The 23,756-nt window shown below is 35.4% G+C and overlaps 1 pseudogene; it reads right to left on the bottom strand.

The window, feature by feature from the left end:
• Positions 1-13,740: 13,740 nt before the first annotated feature.
• Positions 13,741-23,478, bottom strand: LOC111891968 (putative F-box protein At5g55150; annotated as a pseudogene).
• Between the last annotated feature and the right edge of the window lie 278 nt (positions 23,479-23,756).

A 23,756-nucleotide genomic window follows, 5' to 3' on the forward strand; every position in this document is an offset into this window, starting at 1 on the left:
TCTTCTCTACCCAATGGAAAGGGATTGACCATAGTCAAACCGTTCGACCGGATGGTAAAGAGAAAGGCTAAATCTGAGATTGTCCCATGTGTTGTTCCAAAAGAGTCCATTCGTTTCTACTGCCAAGAGAAGGGGCATTGGATGTGAAGCTGTCGTATCTACCTGAAGGATCGTGAAGATGGGAGAGTCAAGATGTATGACTCTGCTTCAGGTAAATCCACTATCTAACTCTATTAAGTTCCTATTTATAGATTCTTAATACATGATGTGATAAGATTGCATTTTGATGTTATGTAGGATCGAAGAAAAAAAAGAAGCTTAAAGGAAGAGTGAGCTGAGTCTGATCATGAAGAAATGGATTTCGATCGCATGGTTCGAAGATCGGATTTTTGAGCTGATGTTTGAGAGTTAGGATAGATTGTTTAGAAATGTTTAGTAACATAGTTTTCATTTATAATTGCATTGTAAGGACAAGTTTTTCCGCACTTTTATAAATAAAATAAACTTTGTTATGTATTATTTATTTATATATCCTTGCAATGGCTTTTGTGAAAATTGATGTTTGTGTGTTTCTATTGTTAGCAATATTGAAAATGGATGTGATTCTTAGTTATGATATTTGTGGAAGTGTTAGAAATTTACAAATAAAGAAGATTCTCATCAACCAAGTTTCAATTGGACAGAAACTTGGAATCATGCGAATTGTATTGTATGATGAATGAGAACCTTCGTATTTGGGAAATTAAGACTAATTCCTTGTTCAAATAAGTATGTGAGTCAAGTAAAGGAATAAAGGATCTATTACGCATTGTTGTGCACTAGGTCAAGTCCGCCACAAAGAACGACAAGAGTATTCGTCATGATTTGTTAAAGGTTTAGTAAATATGGTTATGCTTACAAGATTAAGTGTAATTTTGAATCATTGAAAAGTTTCAATGTATGACAGAACAAATTGGAAGAATCAATTAGGTAGAAAGATAAAAGTTTCTCCAATCTGAAAAGAAGGGAGAATACTTAAGTATTGTGTTTTATGATTAACTTAGTGATTATGAAACCGTATCACAATTGATCCTGTAAGGACACCTTAGTGCATTAGTATGGATAAGAAGAGGAATCGAATATTTTTGAAATGGTTAAGACAAACAGTGAATCATACTTCGTTCCAAAATCAAGTCTTAGAGTCGTACTCCAAGATTGTGACTTGAGTGACATCATCTTAAGAAGGTTTATAACACTCATCAAATGTGGAGTAGAAAATGTTTTTCTCTTTCACATTTGAAATTGGTAAGTTGTGATGTCTTGGATAAGACAAAGACCAACTAAGACTAATTGTGTGAAGTGTTTGTCTTGATGAGAACCCGCACTAACTCTTCAGTATTTTTTTGTTATGGAATTTTCAGGACGAGAATTTTATATGTCAAGAGGTCAGTGGGAGTCTAAATGATCTTGAAAAGTTTCAAGAATTAATCAAGAGTAAACCTATTGTTAAACACTAGCACACGACTTGAGGATTGTAACCTATCTTGTTGACACATTCTTGTTTCTGTGCCCATTCCATTTAATGTTGACTATGCAAGTCAGTTCTATGAGTTCCCATTTGACTTCATAAGGCAAAGCATCTTAATCAATGAAAAATTAAATGATCTGTATGGGTGATCTGCTTAACTACTTGGAAGACATGGTAGACCCTTGTGCTGCTAGATGGCAAGAAATAATGATTGAACAAGTTCAATCCATGTGAGTTTATATTTGTCACTAGCCTTGTCTTGTGATTATGGTTATGACAAATTCACATGGATAGGAACACATGCACCATAAAATATAAGTGTCATAAGGTTTCTCTCCGCTTCATGAAAATGATTGTGAGGAAATGCTTTCACTAAGAAGATTTTAAGGAGATAGAAATTGTGGTATTTGCATTCTCGAATTCAATTATGATTACGGCTTCCATCTTCATAGTTCGAATTGTGAGAAAAGGCAAATAGTTTGAACATTTAAGACTTATTGCTATAAGTTCTAGAATTGTTTAGACGCACATATGAGTTATCTAAGGAAAGGTGTATGAGTTTGAAAAGCTTAGATAAAGTCTTACCGAAGCATCACATATCAGAAATATGAACTTTGGTAATGAAAGTCAATAAGTATTGATTTCTAGAAGTCCAGTTGATTTCTGAATACATGTCAAAGCTAGTGGGAGCATAAGTGTTATGTTGGTAAGGATATAATTATCATGTTAAGTAGGAGCATGATTATTATGTTAAGTGTTGCAAGTTAGCAATATTAATTATAGAAAACAAAAGTTTCAATTCACAGAGTTGCAGAGGTTGAAAAGTTGTTTTGCTATAAATAAAGGAGAGGAACTTATACTTCATTTCAAACCTAAAAGCTTAGAACGAGAAATTTTAATCAAATTTAGTCAAATGACATATATGAATGTAACGTATCCCATACGCTTCAGGTATTGGATCGATTGCATATATTGTAATATTCGACCATTCTGTCTATTCCAAATGCCTATGGCATTAAGAGGGAAAACGACTAGAACCGGATATGACTAAAGTAAATTAAACAACTGTCAAGAACGATCTAAGGTTCGCCAAGGATTGGTCACTTATGGGCAGTTGGAAGTATAGTAATGGATGGACCATATTGACATTATTATGAATAGATAGGATTCTATTTAGAATGTGTTGTCATATGGAAAATATAGAAACGTTTCCATAATGAGAGTTGGATATTAAGGATTTATGTAGATTAGAAACTTTTATACAGGAAGGATGTTCAAAGGAATGTACTTTGAATTTGAGACTTCATGTCTATGGAGTTGTCTTGTAACAATCTCCAATGGAGCACTTTGTAATATCATTAGCAAATTCTAACATTAGTGCTATGTCATTACAAAAGGATCATTGCGTAAAATGTTAGAATCTAACACATTGCAAGAATTTGGTATTCTTACACTTGTGATAAGGATTGGGAATTGTGAAATGAGAATCATTTGAAATATGCTCAATTGATCTATTTCATAGAGTAAGGACCATAAGTAAACATAGTGTGCGTGCTTGGAGCATGAGATAACTATTGTTTTTCAATTCAAGTATTAAGTTGATTATCCGAAACATTATACAATGATTAATGTGTAATCGACATGGTGATTAAATAAAATGTGTTTTTTTATACTCAAAGTGTTGAGGCCATATTGGATTCAATTATTCTTGTGTTTCACTTTGCATGTTTTGACTTCCCGAATAATAAAATTATTCAAATCATCCACAGTCGATCATACTTTGGAAGTAGGTATTGAGGCAAGATTGTCATGAATCTGATTGTAGATTGTCTAAAGTGTTTTAGACATAGCAAAAGTTTGCTGCAGTGTTCATGATTGCTCATGAAATAAGATTTGAGTATTTGATTAAACTCACGCTCACGTGAATCACTTCATGGATTTTATCACGAGTGATTATGAGATGATAATATCTTATATTCTTGAAACGGAGACATATAGTTGCGATTTACGAGTTGGTTGCTCATTGATAATATGTAAACGCACTAGTAACTTGGTGTTATAAAACATATTGTTGTGTGTGATTTGATGAGTAAATAGAGCAAGCATATGAGTCAAAGTTTATCCGTTCCTTTTACCCAATGTGGGATAAAAGCGATATATATGGGTCCCTCGATGATTTAGTGATGACACTCTTAAGCGTTTGGCAAAGCCTGGACTGATTTGATTTGTTCAATTAGTCAGTCGTCATAAATCAGAAATCGGGAAACAACTACTGGAAAGAGATTGATTATAATCCATGTCTCATGTCCATACGATATCTTATAGAATGGAGGAATATTTGATCCCTTATCTAAGGACACGTCACTGACTAGGTCAAAGTTTGATAGCGGCTTTTGGTAGCTAAAATTTGTTAGTCAATTATTGAAGTTATACTTGTAACTATAGTTATTAGACTTATCCAAGTGGAAGACTGTTGGATTAGGTGTCTAAGCCCATAACTATAATCGGTATGTACTTGAATTGATAGTAGCAATGTCCTTTTGGGTTGCCTTCAAACCTGACAATTGAATAGGATAAATGTTAGAGAGAGAAGAATGATTTATTAATTTATTACTTGGTTATTAAATTAATTTGAAATCAAGATAAATGATTTATTAATGTATTATGTATATAATATATTAATTAGAAATCATATTGTTTAGTTAATATTTAATCAGAAATTAATTTGGAATTACTTTTAGGATTAAAGGAATTAATTGAAATTGCAGGCACTAAAGGTGACAATGTTCAAAAGTTGAGCCTTGAGCATTCTAGAACCTCCCTTAGAGGCGGGGAACGAAATCTAGAGTGTCCTAGGGTTTCCTTGGGCTTTAAGGGTGCCTTGGAAGCCTTAGGGAGGAAGTTAAGGGATTAGGGTTATCTAAGATACACCTGCCTTATCCTAAACCTTCCTTATCACCTATATAAACCCCTATAGGGTTGGATTTCGTCCCATGCACTCCAAGAAAGGCTAAGGACCAAAATTCTACTCTACTTCTCTCTCTATATAGTAATCATTGGTTGCTACGTTTTTTTGTGAGCCATTAGAGGCGCGATGCATGTGGCGCTTGCTACCAAAGTTCAAGATCTTCAAGGATTTGATTGTTATTACAATATAACAAAAAAGGTATGTATCATAACCCTAATTATTGATGGGTTTTAGCCATAAGAACTTTCCTATGTGCGCATGCAAAACCCTAATGCTTGGATCTAGGCTTTCTAATTAAACATGCTTTGAATCCAAGACTTCTAATGACTATTTAGGTGTAAGAACAATGTTAAAACAGATCTAGAATCATACCTTTGAATTCCTTATTGATCTTGTTGTCTTGGAGCTTCTAGAGTCACAATTTTCACTCCTCTAATGGCTTACAAACACCAACTAGCAAGGAGGATGATTTGGGAGAGAGGAGAGGGGAGGAAATCGGCCAAGGTTCTCTTACTTTAGATGAAGTATCGATTTCCCTTTGCCATAGGGTCTATTTATACTTGTAGACTCCTTAAGGGTTACAACCTAAACCCTAATTGGATAATCTTCTATTAAGGCTATCCAAATCCATTCCTTAGATAACTCTTGGACGATTTGAAGCAATCCTTAGCTTCTAGAATCCGTACAATCCATATCTATATGGATTTACAGTCTAAAGTTTAACTATCAAACAATTGACAGTTTATACCCTCTTATTTAATTAATCTCTTTAAGTCACCAAATTAATTCCAATTAATTCTATGACTTATATTAATCAAATAAAAATATATTATTCTTTACATTATTCTCATAATATACTAATAATATTTAATCTCTCTTAATAAATCATCCTATCAAGTTGCTATGGTGAAGGCAACCCAAAAGGACCATGCACAACCGGGTCAAATACTTGCCTAATATAGTTACAGCCTTAGACACTATTCCAACAGTCTCCCACGGATAAGTCTAGTAACTATATGCACAAGTACAATTCGGTTTGTAATCGTAGCTCTTAAAGACGCTGTCAAACTCTGATCTAATCAATCTTGTCCTTTAGATAAGGGATTGTACAGTCCTCTGTTAGATATCATGCTGACAATCCTATGGAATGGTTAGTCAAGCATTTAGGTTTCTCGATCTCTGATTTATTCGACATAGAACTTAATCGAACACATTAATTCAGTTCTGATTGGGCCCGGCACATAAGTCAAATCAAATCATCGAGCGGCCGAGATATCACTTTTACCTTCTTAGATAAAAGTTACAGATAAACTTTGACTTATATGCATTTACTTATTTAATAATCAACTATACACAACAATGCGTTTTATAACATTGAGTTACCAATGCGTTTTCGCATTATCAATGTACAATCAATTAGGAAATAACAAACCATATATCTAGGTTTTAAGACTATATGATATTATCGTCTTGCGATCACCCTTTTATATTATATTCCATAAGGTGATTCCAGCAAGTGCGGGTTTGTTCCAATGCTCAAAACCAGTTCATAAGCACTCATGAACGTCGCAGCAACCCTTTGCTATGTCTAATACCATTTAGACAATCTACGCACCGATTCATGACAATCTTCATTCATATCTACTTCCAACATATGAACAATTGTGGACAATTTGAACAATTCGATTATTCCTAATAAACTCAATTATTCTGGAAGTCAAAACATGCAAAGTGAAACAATAGCTAAACAATTAACATAAGATAGTAACATTACTCATAAATAAAACTCCTTTATTTAATCATCAAATGTTAATTACATTTATCTATTACACGTTTCTAATACTATCTAATCTATGCTAATATCACCCTTCAGCCCAATACTCCTAGCATGCTACAAGTGCTTAACCCTACTCAGTCCCTTCCTAAGCGGATCTGCTGGGTTATCTTCTGATGATATCCTCTTCACTACGAGTTGTCCTTCTTCTACACGATGTCTAATGAAGTGATATTTTCTGTCGATATGTCGTGATCTACCATGATCCCTCGGTTCCTTGGTCAAGGCAACCGCTCCTTCGTTATCACAGAAAATCTCCATGGGCTCCTTTATGACAGGTACAACTCCAAGATCACCGATGAAGTTCTTCAGCCATATTGCCTCCTTCGACGCTTCGCTCGCTGCAATGTACTCTGATTCGCACGTTGAATCAGCTACGGTTTCCTGCTTGGAACTTTGTATCGGTAATTCTCCCTTCTTTGAGTTTTCCATACTAAAATGTTTTAGTACCTTCTCCAAGTAAGTGTTCTGACTAAGTCCAATTAGTCTCTTACTTCTTTCTCTTACTATCCTTATTCCCAAAATGTAAGAAGCCTCTCCGAGGTCCTTCATAGCGAAGCACTTCCCGAGCCAGGACTTAACCTCCTGCAGAGTCGGGATGTCGTTTCCTATGAGTAATATGTCATCGACATATAGAACGAGGAAGCTTACTATACTCCCACTGGCTTGGACATATACACAAGACTCATCTTCGCTTCGTTCAAATCCAAACTCTTTGACTTTCTCATCGAAGCAAAGATTCCATCTGTGAGACGCTTACTTAAGTCCATAAATGGACTTCTCAAGTTTACACACTCTATTCGGATGCTTCGGATCCACAAACCCCTCTGGCTGAGCCATGTAAACATCCTCAGCCAACTTTCCATTAAGGAAAGTGGTCTTGACATCCATTTGCCAAATTTCATAATCATGAAATGCGGCAATCGCTAGCATCACTCTAATAGATTTTATCTTCGCAACTGGTGAGAAGGTCTCATCATAGTCAACTTCGGGAGTTTGAGTAAAGCCCTTCGCAACCAATCGTGCTTTATATGTGTGTACATTTCCATCCACGTCGGTCTTTTTCTTGAAGATCCATTTGCACCCAACGGTCTTACGTCCGGGCACATAATCAACCAAATTCCAAACTTGGTTATCATACATGGATTGGATCTCGCTATCCATTGCCTCTTTCCATTTCGCAGACTCCGGGCCTGCCATGGCTTCCTTATAGCTATTAGGTTCATCAAGATTTATTAGTGTACCATCACTAATATACGTGTCCCCTTCGGTAGTAATATGAAAACCATAAAACTGGGGTAGAACTCTAACTCTATCGGAACGTCTAAGAGGTAAGGATTCGTCAATCGGTTCAACCGGAGTTTCCTCCTCGGGTTGAGTGCCAGCGGTAGAGGTTCCTTCATCAATCGACTCTTGAATCTCTTCAAGCTCGATTTGCCTCCCACTGTCTCCTTGGCCTATGAGTTCTCGCTCCCGGAAAACTCCTCTCCTCGCAACAAAGACAACATTGTCCTTCGGTCTATAGAAGAGATATCCAAAGGATGTCTGCGGGTAGCCGATGAAAATACATCGCTCACTTCGGGGTTCGAGCTTGTCGTGAGTATCTCGTCTTACGAAAGCCTCGCAACCCCAAACCTTGATATGTGCCAACGAGGGAGCTTTCCCTGTCCACATCTCGTGAGGTGTTTTCGCAACCTTCTTAGTAGGGACTCGGTTAAGGATATGGGCGGCAGTCTTTAAGGGATACCCCCAAAAAGAGATAGGTAGTGAAGCACGACTCATCATAGAGCGAACCATATCCAATAAGGTTCGATTACGCCTTTCTGCCACACCATTCAACTGCGGTGTCCTAGGAGGCGTCAATTGAAAAACTATTCCACACTCCTTGAGATAATCGTGGAATTCAAGACTTAGGTACTCTCCTCCTCGATCGGATCAAAGCATCTTGATTTTCCTGCCCAATTGATTCTCCACTTCATTCTTGAACTCTTTGAACTTTTCAAAAGTTTCTGACTTTTGCTTGATTAAATAGATATACCCATATCTACTATAATCATCGGTAAAAGTCACGTAGAAGCGGTTCCCATCCTTCGTTGTTGATCTAAACGGTCCACATACATCGGTATGTATTAAGTCCAATAGACCCTCACCCCTTTCACACGTACTTGTGAAGGGTGATTTAGTCATCTTTCCAAGTAGACAGGACTCGCACGTGTCATCTTCCCTAAGGTCGAATGACTCCAACACTCCATCCTTTTGGAGTTGGGCTATGCGTTTCTTGTTGACATGTCCAAGACGACAATGCCACAAGGATGCTTTATCCATACTAGTGGAAGAATCTATATTCAAAACATCATTTCCTAAGTTATCAACAATCATAACAGTTTCATAAATTCCATTACATGGTATAGCTTCAAAGTAAAAGACACCATTTAGATAAGACAAAATAGAACCATTCTCATTATTAAAAGAAAATCTAAAACCTTGTCTATATAAACCATGAAATGAAATGATGTTTCTAGCCATTTCTGGTGAATAGCAACAATTGTTCAAATCTAAACATAAATTATTCCTAAGCACTAAAGAATACACTCCAATCTTGGTCACAGGCGACGATCTTCTGTTCCCCATGATTAGATTGATTCTTCCTTGCTCCACATCCCTACTTCTTCTTAGTCCCTGCACATTAGAACAAATGTGATAACCACAACCGGTATCAAGAACCCAAGAAATAGCATGATTAGAATCGTTAGATTTGATTGTATATATACCTGCGAAAGATGGCTTGATCTTTCCTTCCTTGATGGCTTGCAGGTATTCCGGGCAGCTTCTCTTCCAATGTCCTATCTTGTGGCAGTGGTGGCACTCTGCCTCCTTCGGGTTAGGGCAGGGCTTAGCAGGATCAACTTTGGTCCCACTAGAAGAGGCACCATCTCGGGCTTTAACCTTGCGATAGTTCTTAGACGAAGCCTTCCTCTTCTTTCCCTTTCCTTGACCAATAGCCAAGACAGGAGCAACGGGTGGATTGGGAGTTGGTGCAACATACATGTCTTTGAAGTTGCTCTCAGCGACCCTCAAGAGACCTTGGAGTTTGCTTAGGGTGACCTCCTCTTTGTTCATGTGGTAGGTCATCCTAAATTGATTGTACATCGGAGGCAAAGAGTGAAGCACCATGTCGATCGCCAAGTCTTCCCCAAAGTCAACATTTAACTTGCGAAGGCGGTCGACATACCTTTGCATCTTTTGCAGGTGCACGGTAAGAGATTCTCCATGACCCATCTTAGCGGAAATCATGTTAGTGAAAATGTCATAACGCTCTTGTCTCGCGTTTTGGTGGTATCTCTCCAATAAGTCTTGATGCATCTCGTACGGGTACATGTCCTCGTAGGACTTTTGGAATTCGGAGTTCATGGTGGCTATCATGATGCAATGTACCTTCGTTACATCTCACTCATGAGTTTCGAAAGCGGTAATTTCAGCCGGACTAGCGATTTCAGGGTTAATCTTCTCGAGCTTCTCATCGAGGACATACTCCTTATCCTCATAACGAGCAATGGTGCGAATGTATCTTATCCATTCGCTAAAGTTCCTTCCATCGAAGGTGACCTTTTGGCAAAGGCTCATCAACGTGAAAGAACTAGCAGCAGCGTTGTTGGCGTTCGACATCTACAAATAGAAAGGACAAAGATAGATTAGAATATGAATCCCTAATTATCACCCAATAAGAAAATTAGGGCTAGGATCCAACAATAACATTTACATATTAGAAAAGGGATGTCGTAATCTAACATGCAAATAAATTGAAGGTAAGTGAATGACGATTCACTAATTCTCCACCATAAAACCTAACTATTAGTCCTAAATGTATTGAGAATTCCTAGGATCGGATGAGATTCATTGAAACTATTCAATGGCATGTTTAAATCTCGATATGCCCCTCTAGTTTATGACTGGGATACCGAGGATCACAAAGCGGGTGTGAATTACCATGCAAATTCACATGGTGCCTTCATTGTAACGATCACCTATTCGATGTGCCGGTAAACCACACACATTCCATCGAACTATGATAAACAATGAATCACCCTTTGCCACCTTTGCTTAGAACCAATTAGTGTGCCGGTAAACCACACACGCTCCACTAACTTCTTAGCAAGGGTGCAAAGTGTAATTTCATGGGATTGCATCAATTCACTTTACCTAAAGTAACTAAGATTGGGAAATTTTAAAATATGTGTAGTTACTTTGTATTTACTATTATACTTTTAATGAGAGGATGAGGTTGCCCTATCCTACCAGTTCGGCTAACGACCCTCCACCGATCAAGCAAGCGGTGGGTGTGAGTGTACACCCATTAAGCGCCATTTTATAGGCCGCAACCTTATACCCACCTTATAGATCGGCTTCGTGAATGAGGCCTACTAACGGTAAGACTAGCATTTTAGTTATACATATATATACATATATATATATATATATATATTAAACTTGTAATATTATATTAGTATAGGGTTGTATTTTAAACATTTTAAAATCTAGGGTTTGAAATTTAAATTGTCTAAATTAAAACTTTTAATTACAAAATATAAATTTCTAAACTTGAGGACAAGTTTTAAACATTTAAAACATGGAGGATCAAATAACAAATAATTTCAATTAACAATTAATTTCCTAATTATCTATATTTGATTTATTCAAGATTTCTTGCAAGATAATTACCAAAATAATCAAAATAATTAATTATTTATCATATAAGGAAATTAAATATTTTATTAGTTGATAAATATCTCTAATTAGATCAAAATTATAGTCATATATATCAAAAAATATGATTAGGGTTGATCTAATATGATTAAGGTAAGTTTCCATAAGATAATCATGAAGAAATCCCGAATCTGGCCATTCCTGACGCTTGGACTCGCCGAGTGCACCAAGGGACTCACCGAATTAGGCCAACTCGCCGAGTCCACTATGGAACTCGCCGAGTCCATGACTCAGAAACACAAAAATCGAATTTTGCAGTTTAGTTTCAGACAATTAAGCAACAATTTAATGAAAACCAAGCTAGGCTCTGATACAACTGATGGGTTTTAGCCATAAGAACTTTCCTATGTGCGCATGCAAAACCCTAATGCTTGGATCTAGGCTTTCTAATTAAACATGCTTTGAATCCAAGACTTCTAATGACTATTTAGGTGTAAGAACAATATTAAAACAGATCTAGAATCATACCTTTGAATTCCTTGTTGATCTTGTTGTCTTGGAGCTTCTAGAGTCACAATTGTCACTCCTCTAATGGCTTACAAACACCAACTAGCAAGGAGGATGATTTGGGAGAGAGGAGAGGGGAGGAAATCAGCCAAGGTTCTCTTACTTTAGATGAAGTATCGATTTCCCTTTGCCATAGGGTTTATTTATACTTGTAGACTCCTTAAGGGTTACAACCTAAACCCTAATTGGATAATCTTCTATTAAGGCTATCCAAATCCATTCCTTAGATAACTCTTGGACGATTTGAAGCAATCCTTAGCTTCTAGAATCCGTACAATCCATATCTATATGGATTTACAGTCTAAAGTTTAACTATCAAACAATTGACAGTTTATACCCTCTTATTTAATTAATCTCTTTAAGTCACCAAATTAATTCCAATTAATTCTATGACTTATATTAATCAAATAACAATATATTATTCTTTATATTATTCTAAATATACTAATAATATTTAATCTCTCTTAATAAATCATCCTATCAAGTTGCTATGGTGAAGGCAACCCAAAAGGACCATGCACAACCGGGTCAAATACTTGCCTAATATAGTTACAGCCTTAGACACGATTCCAACAATTATATGTTAATTTCGAAAATTACATGTGCCTCCTAGGGTTTCTAGTTTTGTGTTCAATGCTTGTATGTCTAATAGTGAAAACATAGATCCTCAAATTAGGGTTACATGCACACATATGATTGTTGGCTATGTATAAAACCCAACATGGTGTGCACAGCCGTTGTTCGTGGCCAGTTCAACCACAACCGGCCTCATTGCATGTATACGGGAAGGCCTTACAAATGAATTGATACACATGCACCGACAAACCTAATTATTGCAATCCAAAATTTTCTCCAATTATTGCATATAAGGTCTTGCTAATGGCATGAAGTTGTTCTAAATTAAAAGGGTTAGGTTACCCTATCCATACCCTCTTTAGAGTCTAACCATACCCCTAATCATTACATCTATTTTTTCTCTTATATTGTCATAATTATTTTACTTTTTGCCTAAGTTTGATTGGGTGTTAGAAATGTAATACCCGATACTATCATTTTAAATTCCCAACTGCCACTACTGCCATTTAAATGATTTAGCCACCTTTAAATAATAATTTTTAAATTACATCAGACTAAAATATTTTATTTAATTTTAAAACATCGATACCTATATAAATATAAAATGTTTTAATTGTGACGTCCAACTCTTATTATTATTATTTCCATGAATATATTAACTATGATAAAATTTATAATATATTTTAACTGTTTACAATTTATAATATTTATTAACATATAACCCAAATATAAAAGTAAGAACCAAATGGTTGCATGGGCCCACTATTATGCCACTCACAGTGATTAGTTAATTATCAATATTGAATTTTGCAATCTACCTATAAAGTAATTATTAAAGGGGTATGGTAAGTAAATATACAATCATTAAGGGTGTCAATAATAATACCCAATTAACATTGTGGGATCATACACGCTACCACGACTAGATAGAGAATAAAATGGTTAGCATAATTGATGTTTTTGTATATATATATATATATATATATATATATATATATATATATATATATATATATATATATGTCCTGTGATCCTGATAAGTACCTGAGTCTCCAACTCGATCTCCCTCCTCCTAGCATTTGCCTGAAGCTCAACAAATTTCCGATAAGACGAGTTCGCCACGAAATCTCGACTATCCCTCCTCAGAATGCTCAAATACCGGCTCATGCATGCCTGCTCAGTCGACATATGCTTAGGGCAGAACAACACCCTCTCGTGAAACATCTGCTTAATCACATTCATCGACTTTGTCTTCTGCCTGAGAGACAGAAACTCCTGGGCCAACCGTTCCCTCTCCACCGGGGGAACATACTCATCTCAGAACATCACAACAAACCTCTCCCAAGTCACTGCAGCATGATCTGCAGGAGTAAAACTCGCCGTTACAAACTTCCACCAGTCCTTCGCTCCCAAGCGAAGCTGGTTCAGTGCGGACCGCACCCTCAAATGTTTCGGGCATGAACAAGTGTAGAAACAACCCTCGATATCAGAGATCCATCTGATCACAACAATAAAATCCTGAGTCCCATCAAACTCTGGTGGCTTCGTGTTGCTGAACTCTCGGTATAGCAACAAGTCACCTCCCTATGGCCTGGAAGCAACAACAGCTGTGGTGGCAGCAGCAGCAGCCACCTTAGAGACTGCAGCATATCGCTCGTCAAACATCTCGATCAAAGTGGCCTTAATAGACCCAAACATCTCCGGAATTGCCTCACGTATGGTTGCGGCTACCTCGTCATGAATCATCCTACGAATCTCATCATCGCTAACTCCACTGTTTTCTGGGGTGTAGCGTGTACCTACCATGATGTCTCTGAAACACAACACAAAATCATTAGAGACTCACTCGAGCATAATCACACTCGACTACTCATCCTTACTTGCTCCTTAGCATCCTAATGGTTCTTACTTGGATTGCACATAGACCTGGTGCTTTCAGTAGTGCTGGCCCAATACTACCTTCCACACCCCACCTATAGTCACCCCAAGTCCTCCTCCTAGGATTCTAATTCAAAATTACTTTATATCTCACAAATCATAAGCTACTCTCTTAGTAGACCCCTCTCTTAAGCTCATCTAAGTATCTCTTCCTAGATCATCTCCCGACTCAGAACTCAACACATAAACAAGCAAATAACAGATAACACGTATCAAAATATCTCCTAGGCTAAGGCATCACAAATCAGGCATCTTGAGCCATAGAATATGAAATACCTAGCCTACCCTCTAGCATGTAATCTTAACAAAATATCTCATAAATATCACAAAGTGATGGTATTTTGGGAAATCACCGTTCGAGCTTTGGCTGATTGTACACACTCCTTCAACTTATTTTCTCTTAAAACTCGTTCTCATGTTGGAAAAATTCTTTTCTTTTGAAAATTCTTCTCAAATCCTCAATATGAGTCCAAACACACCCGGAGGTGCGTCCGAATCCCTCAAACCAAGGCTCTGATACCAACTTGTAACAACGTAAATTTTCAAACCAAAATTTTCAATTTCAAAACACATTTATTCCAATAATAAAACCACAAAGTGTCATAATGTCAAATCATCAAAACTCATGTCAAAAAACTATATATATATATATATATATATATATATATATATATATATATATATAACTCCAGGATCCTCTCAATCATAAATCAAACTCTGATGTGTGTACAATCAAGCCGGCGCCTTCCCGTGGTCCTGAGAAGTACCTGAAACACATAACACATAACACATAACACATAACACTATAAGCACAAAGCTTAGTTAGTTCCCCAAAATACCACACACACAGCTCATTAACCACTCTAGGCCATAACTCCATAAGACCCTCCAGTCAGTGTGTCTCAGTGGGACCCTCCGGTCCCATCTCAACAAACTCATAATAACAATATTCAACATAATCACAAAGACATAATGAAGAATATCATAATACACAGGTAAGCACATAAGACAGCTCAATCATGCAAATATACCACTCTTGGTAAGTATAGTGAGAAGACTCACCTCGTAAGCTAGCAAGTAAAAGTCTCGTACTCGTGAATCTCGAACTAGTCTCCGCCTAACACATTAGATATGTATCTATAATCAATACTCCACTCATACTCAAATACACCAAAGGTTGTTCTCTCATCCTCTCTAACTCTTGGAATGGGTAAAAGACCATTTTACCCCTCCATGGTCTCCATTACTTATGTTGACCAAACCCTAAAGTCAACAGAAGTCAAACTCGAGTTCAACAGTCCCAGTTTGACCTGACTCACTAAGTGTACTCGTGTGACTCGTCGAGTCCAGTCATTCCTCAGAAGTCTTCGTGAGGGTCATGCATTATTGAGTCCTATAGTCTATAGCATGAAATATCTATGCTCCCAACTCCCAACCTACATACATGTTCTTTCTTTGATATTGTTTTTATTGATTGATGCGTATTATGGTTGCCTACTTTACAAAACATTTCATCCATAATAGAGTGGTTTTTTAAGAATTCATGGTTGATAAGCATGTTGGTGCTCGGTTTAGAGAATTAATAAAAAATAATTCAAAACTAATAAAAACACTAAATATTAAGACCGTTTGTAATAGAAACTAGTGTAGAGACTCGTGCGTTGCACAGGTCAGATGGTCGATCTGATAATTTGAAGTTATATCAAAATACTGCGACATGAAATAGAGAATACAATCTTTCATCTTTTCCTGTTCTAAAAGAATAAAAAGTACACTGCTAAATTTGGTTAGAACTATGTAATATATTTGTCTTCTCCAGGTTATTCTTCTGTGTGTCCCATTTTGTGTGCCTTTAAATGTCATCATAGCCGAGCATCTTCGCCTTAGGTCACCAAGCCAACCCAAAAAAAAAGTAATTATATTTTATAAAGTTATCCAAGTAATAGAGTTTCATAAGTTAAGATGATAAAATGTAACTCTTGTGTTTCTATTGTTTCGAAGCCTAATTTGGTCCATATGGATTTAGCATCATCTGCAGCCGGAAGCACAATCTTGTTTGTATTCAAAGACGAAAGTAATCTCATACTGCAGCTAAACAATAGTACATGGAAATATCCCTGCCAATCAAATATAAATTAATTAATTGCCACGTCAGCATTAATTATCTCAAAAAGAGAAGCATAGTAGGAGATGTATGTGACACTACTTGCTCAATAGATGTCCCTTATACAAGACTATCTTCTATAGGAGTGATATTGTTTAAGCAATTTATCTCCATCTTCACCTTGCTTTATTGTTTCTGTGAGAATCTCGATTACATCAATTACATTTCACCAACTATAGTAGACTATATTTGGGTTCATGGATAGTTAACCCAGCTTGTCTTTAAGGAAGTTAACTCAATACATTGCTTCAATATTTTTTTAACATAAATTCGATTTCGTTAACCGATTAACTAATTTCTAATAAATTAAGTTATGAGGGAAACAACAAAATATGTTTATTTTATAAACAACTAACAAAAATAAATAACCTTCAACAATCTTTGGATACTACGAAAAAATCCCTAAATTTAAAAATATAATCAAAATTAATATCTCCAAATATTTGTTTTCTCAGTTAACCATTTATCACTAAAATCATATACCATTAAACTAAACCTAAAGAGAACAAAATAGACATTTTGATTCTTTAAGAAAATTACTATTCTCTTTTTTTCCTTAATTTATGTATTGCAATGTAAAACATATTACTCATCATTATACTCATATTCCTCCCTATTCACATGCTCTTTTTAACAAAAGTTAAACAAAGATTCATCACTTTAACGTGTACTTACGTTTGACTTGGTGATCTTGATAACGGGTCAACCTGTGGACCATAATCTCATAAGAAAAGTCATTTCACCATTTTATCTTCTTTTTCATTCACTTATTGTTTAATAACAAAAAAAAAAAAAGATAATATAAGGAGACAATGATGTGTATCTCTATTCCACCAACAACTTTATCAGGAGGCAAACATAGGAGTTCGACCTGAAACATGGAACCTCAGAAGACCAAGCCATGGACATGTAGGTTGAATTGTCATTCTTTTCATAGTTTGGACATGTCACGATTAATAACGAATAAAAAAAATTATAAGTAAGACATATATACCGACTTAAAAATGGTACCTTATTATAGTCAACTGCATCAATTTCAACCTAATAAACAGGACTGATGGTCAAATCTGGAGCTTTAACCTTACATATACAATACATGAATATGTGAAAATTTTTGAACAATGTAAACAGTTGATGTAAACGTAAAACCACTGATTATTAGTTATTATGTGTAAAAGATTTATAAGATATCCGATTAGCATAAGAATATACTAAACAAAACTATTAAATCATAGTGAAAATAAGAAAAGATTTGACAAAAAAAAAGAGTGGGCTGAAACAAAAACAAATTCAGCAGTAAGGACGTAAGAATGATGAGTTCAACAAATTGAAGTAAACAAAAGGCTTACTGGAAGTTAGATATGGTTGAAAAATTCTTTAATTTAAAGAAGCATGGTGAAGGAGGCATCATTTGTCACATACATCAACCTGAACAGCATGATCATAAAAATTGCAAAAAAGTACTCATTAAACAGATAGTGAGCCCAAAATTAAGCTTACCTTAATAATAGATTGAAAAAAAAAACATTAATGAAGCATTTTATTGAAAAAAAAAAAGTATTCATTAAACAGGAGTGACATAAATAAAGGCACCAAATTAAGGGAAAAACATAATTAGGGTGACTATACAAACTGACATGTGTGCTTAAATAATGGAAGTCTGTAAATTCGATAAACAGCAAAACAACCCGACAATCATATTTGGTGAAGAAACAAAAACAGAATCAATTGACAGAAAAAAAAGAACAACAAAAAAAACAAAAAAAAAAAAACAAACAAACAAAGCAGTTACTTTAATTTATACCAATATGATAATACATGACTTCTCTTTGAGAGTCTTCAAACAACTTCATCCTTCGGGTTTAGAAATAAATAACAGAATGTACTGAAGATGGAAACGGTTAAAAAAACAGAATTTACTTTTCATAACAGAATGATGAATTGAAACCCAAAAACACAGCTTTGTCTCCCAAACTGAGGAGTTTCGACCACTTTCCATCATCCAAACTGAACACAAAGCATTGAAACCTCTTAGTGCTATACGGTCCATAACGACGAAATTCCTCACTATGTTTCTTGTACCACTGATGTTCACGTGTAACCATTAGCAACTTGTCATAACCCCAATCGAGAAGATAAGCTGATTGGAGGCACGAACAGTCGAATTCTTTTCGTGGTAATGTTGACAATCGATTCAAATTTAGAGGACCTCGTCCACAACTAAGAACGTCACATTCGTAGATTTATCCGATGGTTGTCACTGTGTATAGCCGTTTTCGCATGTTATGATACGTAATGTCGAGAAGATGTCCATCGCAAACTGTTATACGAGTCCATGAAACGTCACCAAGTCTGCAAAACCCTATAGTTTGACCCCAGATGATGATAACACGAAAGTCGGGATCCAATAATAGAGGGTTCGATGACGTAAAAACTACTTTCCTCATGCAGTGCCCATAGTACATCCACTCGTCTTGATCAAAGTAGAGTTCCTCGAACATATAAAGCTCAGGGAGATCGATTTGAGTACGAGAAAGTGAATGGATGAGCTTGGCGTAGAACTCTTCTTCACCGGTGGTCAGTAACCACCCATGGGTTGACATACATCGTTGCCAGTGAGCCTCTGGTAGTTGCACCTTACGCATCGTGCCGCTTGAAAGAAGAAAGAACTTACGGTAATATTGATCATTGTCTTCTTCGGTGTTGGACTCTGCAAGCATCAACAATGGAAAGCGAGAAGGAAGGTGGTGTATGAACTTTTTAGTTGTGGTGGCCGAAGATCTCCATGAACTACAAACACAAAGAAAATTGATAAGATCTTCATAAAAATCGAACTTTCCAGCTATCTTGTTTAGAATGTCCGCCGGATTGTCTGACAATCTTGAAGTAGAGTGAGTATAAATAGGTAAAAATTAAAATTATTGAGATAAGGTTTTATAATATCTTACTCTACACAGGTATTAGCACAAAAAAAGGTGTCTGAAATCCGGCCGTCCTTTTTTATAGAATGTCTCAACATTCAAGCCCCAAAAGCTTTGCATTTGGAGAAATTATCAGTTAGATATATATATTAGATATTTATTAGAAGGGATATTAATAAAATTAACCATATTTTAATTAATATTAAGAATAATAATAACGTTTTCTAAATGATAAGTTCGGAATTAATCATCAGACCAACCAAAAGTATATGTCCTTTTAATTTCTTAAACATCAAAATATCATATGAGAAACTCTCTCAAAACTCACGATATTACAATGTTTTCCAATGATCATAACTCGACCTAAAACCATGTGTATATATACTCCTAACTACCGACTTGTAATTAGATTACAATTAGGAAACTAGAAACCTACTTGTTTATGATTTCCTAAAAACTAAGTTGCTATTACTTGGTCTCCAAGTCCAACTCGACTTAAGATTCCAACACACCCCCGAATCTCTAAGTCCTTCTAGAGAATTCTTCAACCCGATCAACATCCTATTATCTCTTTGCACCACCCCGACCTCTTTATCAAGCTTGTTCTGAGAGCAACTTTTATATGTCCTTTTAATTTCTTAAACATCAAAATATCATATTTACCCAACTTAATTTCTAAATATTATATTTACCCTTCATAATATTTCTAAATTTCATATTTACCCTTCATAAAATTTTAAAATATCATACATGTCCTTTTTTAAATATCAAAATATCGTATATGCCCTTCATAAATATCAAAATATCATGGGGGAATTTCATATATGCCCTTCTTAAACATCAAAATATCATATTTACCCTTCATAAAATTTCTAAATATCATATTTACACTTCATAAAATTTCAAAATATCATATATGTCCTTTTTAAATATCAAAATATCATATATGCCCTTCATAAATATCAAAATATCATATATGTACTTTTTAAACATCAAAATATCAATGGTAATATCTAAAATATCATTCATCTACAACATGAAAATAATCAACAACAACAAAAAAAACTAAACAATCAAAATATACATTCCATAGAGAAGATTGAAGATGAAATCATTTTGTTTGTAAAAACGATGACATTCGAACAATTTAGAAGTTCACATTCCATTATCATAGACGTAAAGATAATATGGTTAAAATTTTTAATTATTATAATAATTCTACGATATAAAAAATTATTGTAAAATATTAAAAACATGATAGAAAGGGATTTGGGAAAATATGATATTTTGAAGGTTTATGAAGGGTAAATATGATATTGAGAAATTAAGCTGGGTAAATATGATATTTTGAAATTAAAAGGGACATATATAAAATTCTCCCTTCAAAAGAACTCTTAAATCCAATGAACAGTTTCGAAATTTTGAGAAAAAATAGTTCGTTTATTATTAAAATCTAACATTAATAATAATAATAAATATAGGAAATGGAAGTATATACTATATAACGACTTAAAATCAGACATTTGACTGAAAAACAGTGATATTAAATAATTCAAAATAACCTTCGTACATTAGTAAAAACAGTTTTTTGGCAAGAAGAAATGCAAAAAAAAAAAAAAAAAAAAAAAGCTCCGAAATTAAGAACAATTCCAAAATAGGGACATACACAAAAGAAAATGGATGAGATCTTCATAAAAATCAAACTTTTCGGCTATCTTATTTAGAATGTGGGGCAGAATGTTTAACAAGGGGGGCATTGTAATATAATTTGGATTGGAATCTTGGAGTAGAGTGAGTATAAATAGGTAAAAATTAAAATTATTGAGATAAAGTTTTATACTGTCTTACTCTAGACAGGTATTAGCACAAAAAAGTGTCTGAAATCTGACTGTCTTTTTTTATGGAATGTCTCAACATTCAAGCCCTAAGAGCTTTGTAGAACAATTTATAATTTAGAGAAATTATCAGTTAGATCTATATTAGATATTTATTAGAAGGGATATTAATATAATTAACCATACTGTAATTAATATTAAGAACAATATTAACATTTTTCAAATGATCAATAAATTCGGAATTATTCATCCGACCAACCAAAAGTTTTTGTTTTTCTAAAAAAAATACAATTACTCTGAAGTTCCAAAAAATGGAGAATTTCATATATGCCCTTCTTAAACATCAAAATATCATATTTACCCAACTTAATTTCTAAATATCATATTTACTCTTCATAAAATTTCTAAATATCATATTTACCGTTCATAAAATTTTAAAATAGACAAAACTTCGAATTTGGTCCTTGTGGTTTTCAAAAACCTTTGGATGGGGTCCAAAAAGTTTCCAACTTGCATGGATGGTCCAAAATCAAAGTTTTTCTGGGTTCTTGGTCCAAAAAAACTTAAAAAGACGATTATGTCATTTTATTTTATTATTTTATTTTTATAATTATTCTAATGTTGATTTAATTAAAAAATAAAGAAAAAAAGTATCCCCACCCCACCCACAGTTCTCTCTCTCTATATCTATCTATCTATCTATCTATCTATCTATCTATCTATCTATCTATCTATCTCTTTGTCTTCAAAAAAATCTCATGGACTTCATCTTTGATATGCCCAAATTGATGAATAAAAGCCAAAATCAAGCAATAGAAAGAAATTGAAACCCAAACATGCAGACACACACATTCTAACGCAAAGCACCCACATCGATTGGAAATAATCTCATCATAGTGAGTCTCTTTTCTCAATCGGATGAAGCAAATAAGAGGGGGAAGGCAATCACCTTCAAATTAGAGTGGTGGTTGGACAGAGAGGGTTGACGGAAGCAGCATTCGGAGGTGGCGATGGTTCACAGCAGTGGCAACAACGAGGTGGTGGTCGATGACGGGTGGCTAGTGATAGCAGCTCCACTGCCTCATTCCTTTTGCATCTGGCAGTACACGACGAGGAAGATGAGGGAGGAGGGGAGAGTTTTGTAGTGGTCAAAAACTATGGTGGTAGGAGGCTAATGACGACCACAAGTAGTGGCGGTCGTGGGTGGCAGAGGTTGCTCCGGCAGCCTCCTGATGTTGTGTCCGAATTTCTCCTTAACGAGAATAACAAGAGGCGTATATAGGAAGGTGACAGGGGGTCGAAGTAGGGCAGGAGATACAAAGGAGGGGGTGTTTGGGTTGTTGATGACTTGGTGGTCGGGAAAACGGCTCCACATCCGGTGGATTTTCTTGGTCGTGAATGAAGTGTTAGGAATGCAACGAGACAAGTTAAGCACTTCTAAAATTTGATAAATGATTTCGGTAACACTCGCGGAATAAAAACTACTGAAAAATTACAAACGAAAATGAACACAATATTTAACGTGGTTCGGTCTAATCTGACCTACATCCACGGGCGAATGAGAGAGTGGGGATTTTATTAACACCAAGGAAATTACAATCATACAAGGCTAAAATATGCACTTGTAATCTAATCACTGATTGTAAGATATCACTCGTAATTTTTGGCTGCCAAAAATTACGGCTCTGCACAAAAGTTAATACCTCACTAATTTATATGTGTATCTACTCTCTATGATGTTATGGTTATTGTGTATCTAAGAAATGAAGAGAAAATGAATATTTATAGTCTTTTGAGCCGTAACCTTTTTCTTCAATTCACACACATATACATATATGTTGCTGCAAATTATGACTTGTGTGTCTCATGCATTTAATGTATCACATGCCTACTACATATTCTTGACTTTGAAGCTACGTACAAATTTCCAATTTCACCAGTAGCATGCTTTTCATTAGAAAGTACTCCAAGTCTTCACACATGAACCAATTAATTGTAAAGTTATAATATTGGCCCTTGAACTTTTTCCTTTATGGCTTCACTAGCCCAACAATCTCCCACTTGGAGACTTAAATGACTTATTATTTCTCTGCCATTCAAAAGCTTTGCAACATTCCTTAATCTCTCTCTCTCTCTGCCATGCCTTTTCTCAAACTTCTGAAAGGCCAGTTGAAGCCATACAAAGCTTCAACTTTTCAGTGGTAACCAACTTGGTGAACATATCTGTTGGATTCTTCGTTCCGAGGATTTTCTTCAGATTTAGAGTTCCATCATTAATTAATTCTCGAATAAAATGGTACATCATCTGAATGTGTTTCGTTCTAGTATGAAACACTAGATTCTTTGCCAAGTAAACTGCACTCTGGTTGTCACAATGCAATACACAATCCTCCTGATGCATTCCAAGTTCTGATAGGAAGTTCTTGAACCATATAAGCTCCTTGGTTGCTTCTGCAATAGCCATATACTCTGCTTCTGTGGTTGAGAGAGCAACACTCTTTTGTAACCTAGACATCCAACTAATTTATGTACCTCCAATCGTGAACACATAACCTGTTGTGCTCTTTCCTGAATCCACACATCCACCCAAATCAGCATCGGCGAACCCTTCTTGTTGGATATAGTGTCTAAGTCCATAACTATATTTGGTATGTACTTGACCCGACCCGGCATGGTCCATTTGGGTTCCACTTCACCCGAACAATTTATGGATAAGCTTTTAAGAATAGTACAAGTTATGAT

The sequence above is a fragment of the Lactuca sativa genome, chromosome 4, assembly GCF_002870075.4.
Source record: "Lactuca sativa cultivar Salinas chromosome 4, Lsat_Salinas_v11, whole genome shotgun sequence".
Lineage (NCBI taxonomy): Eukaryota > Viridiplantae > Streptophyta > Magnoliopsida > Asterales > Asteraceae > Lactuca > Lactuca sativa.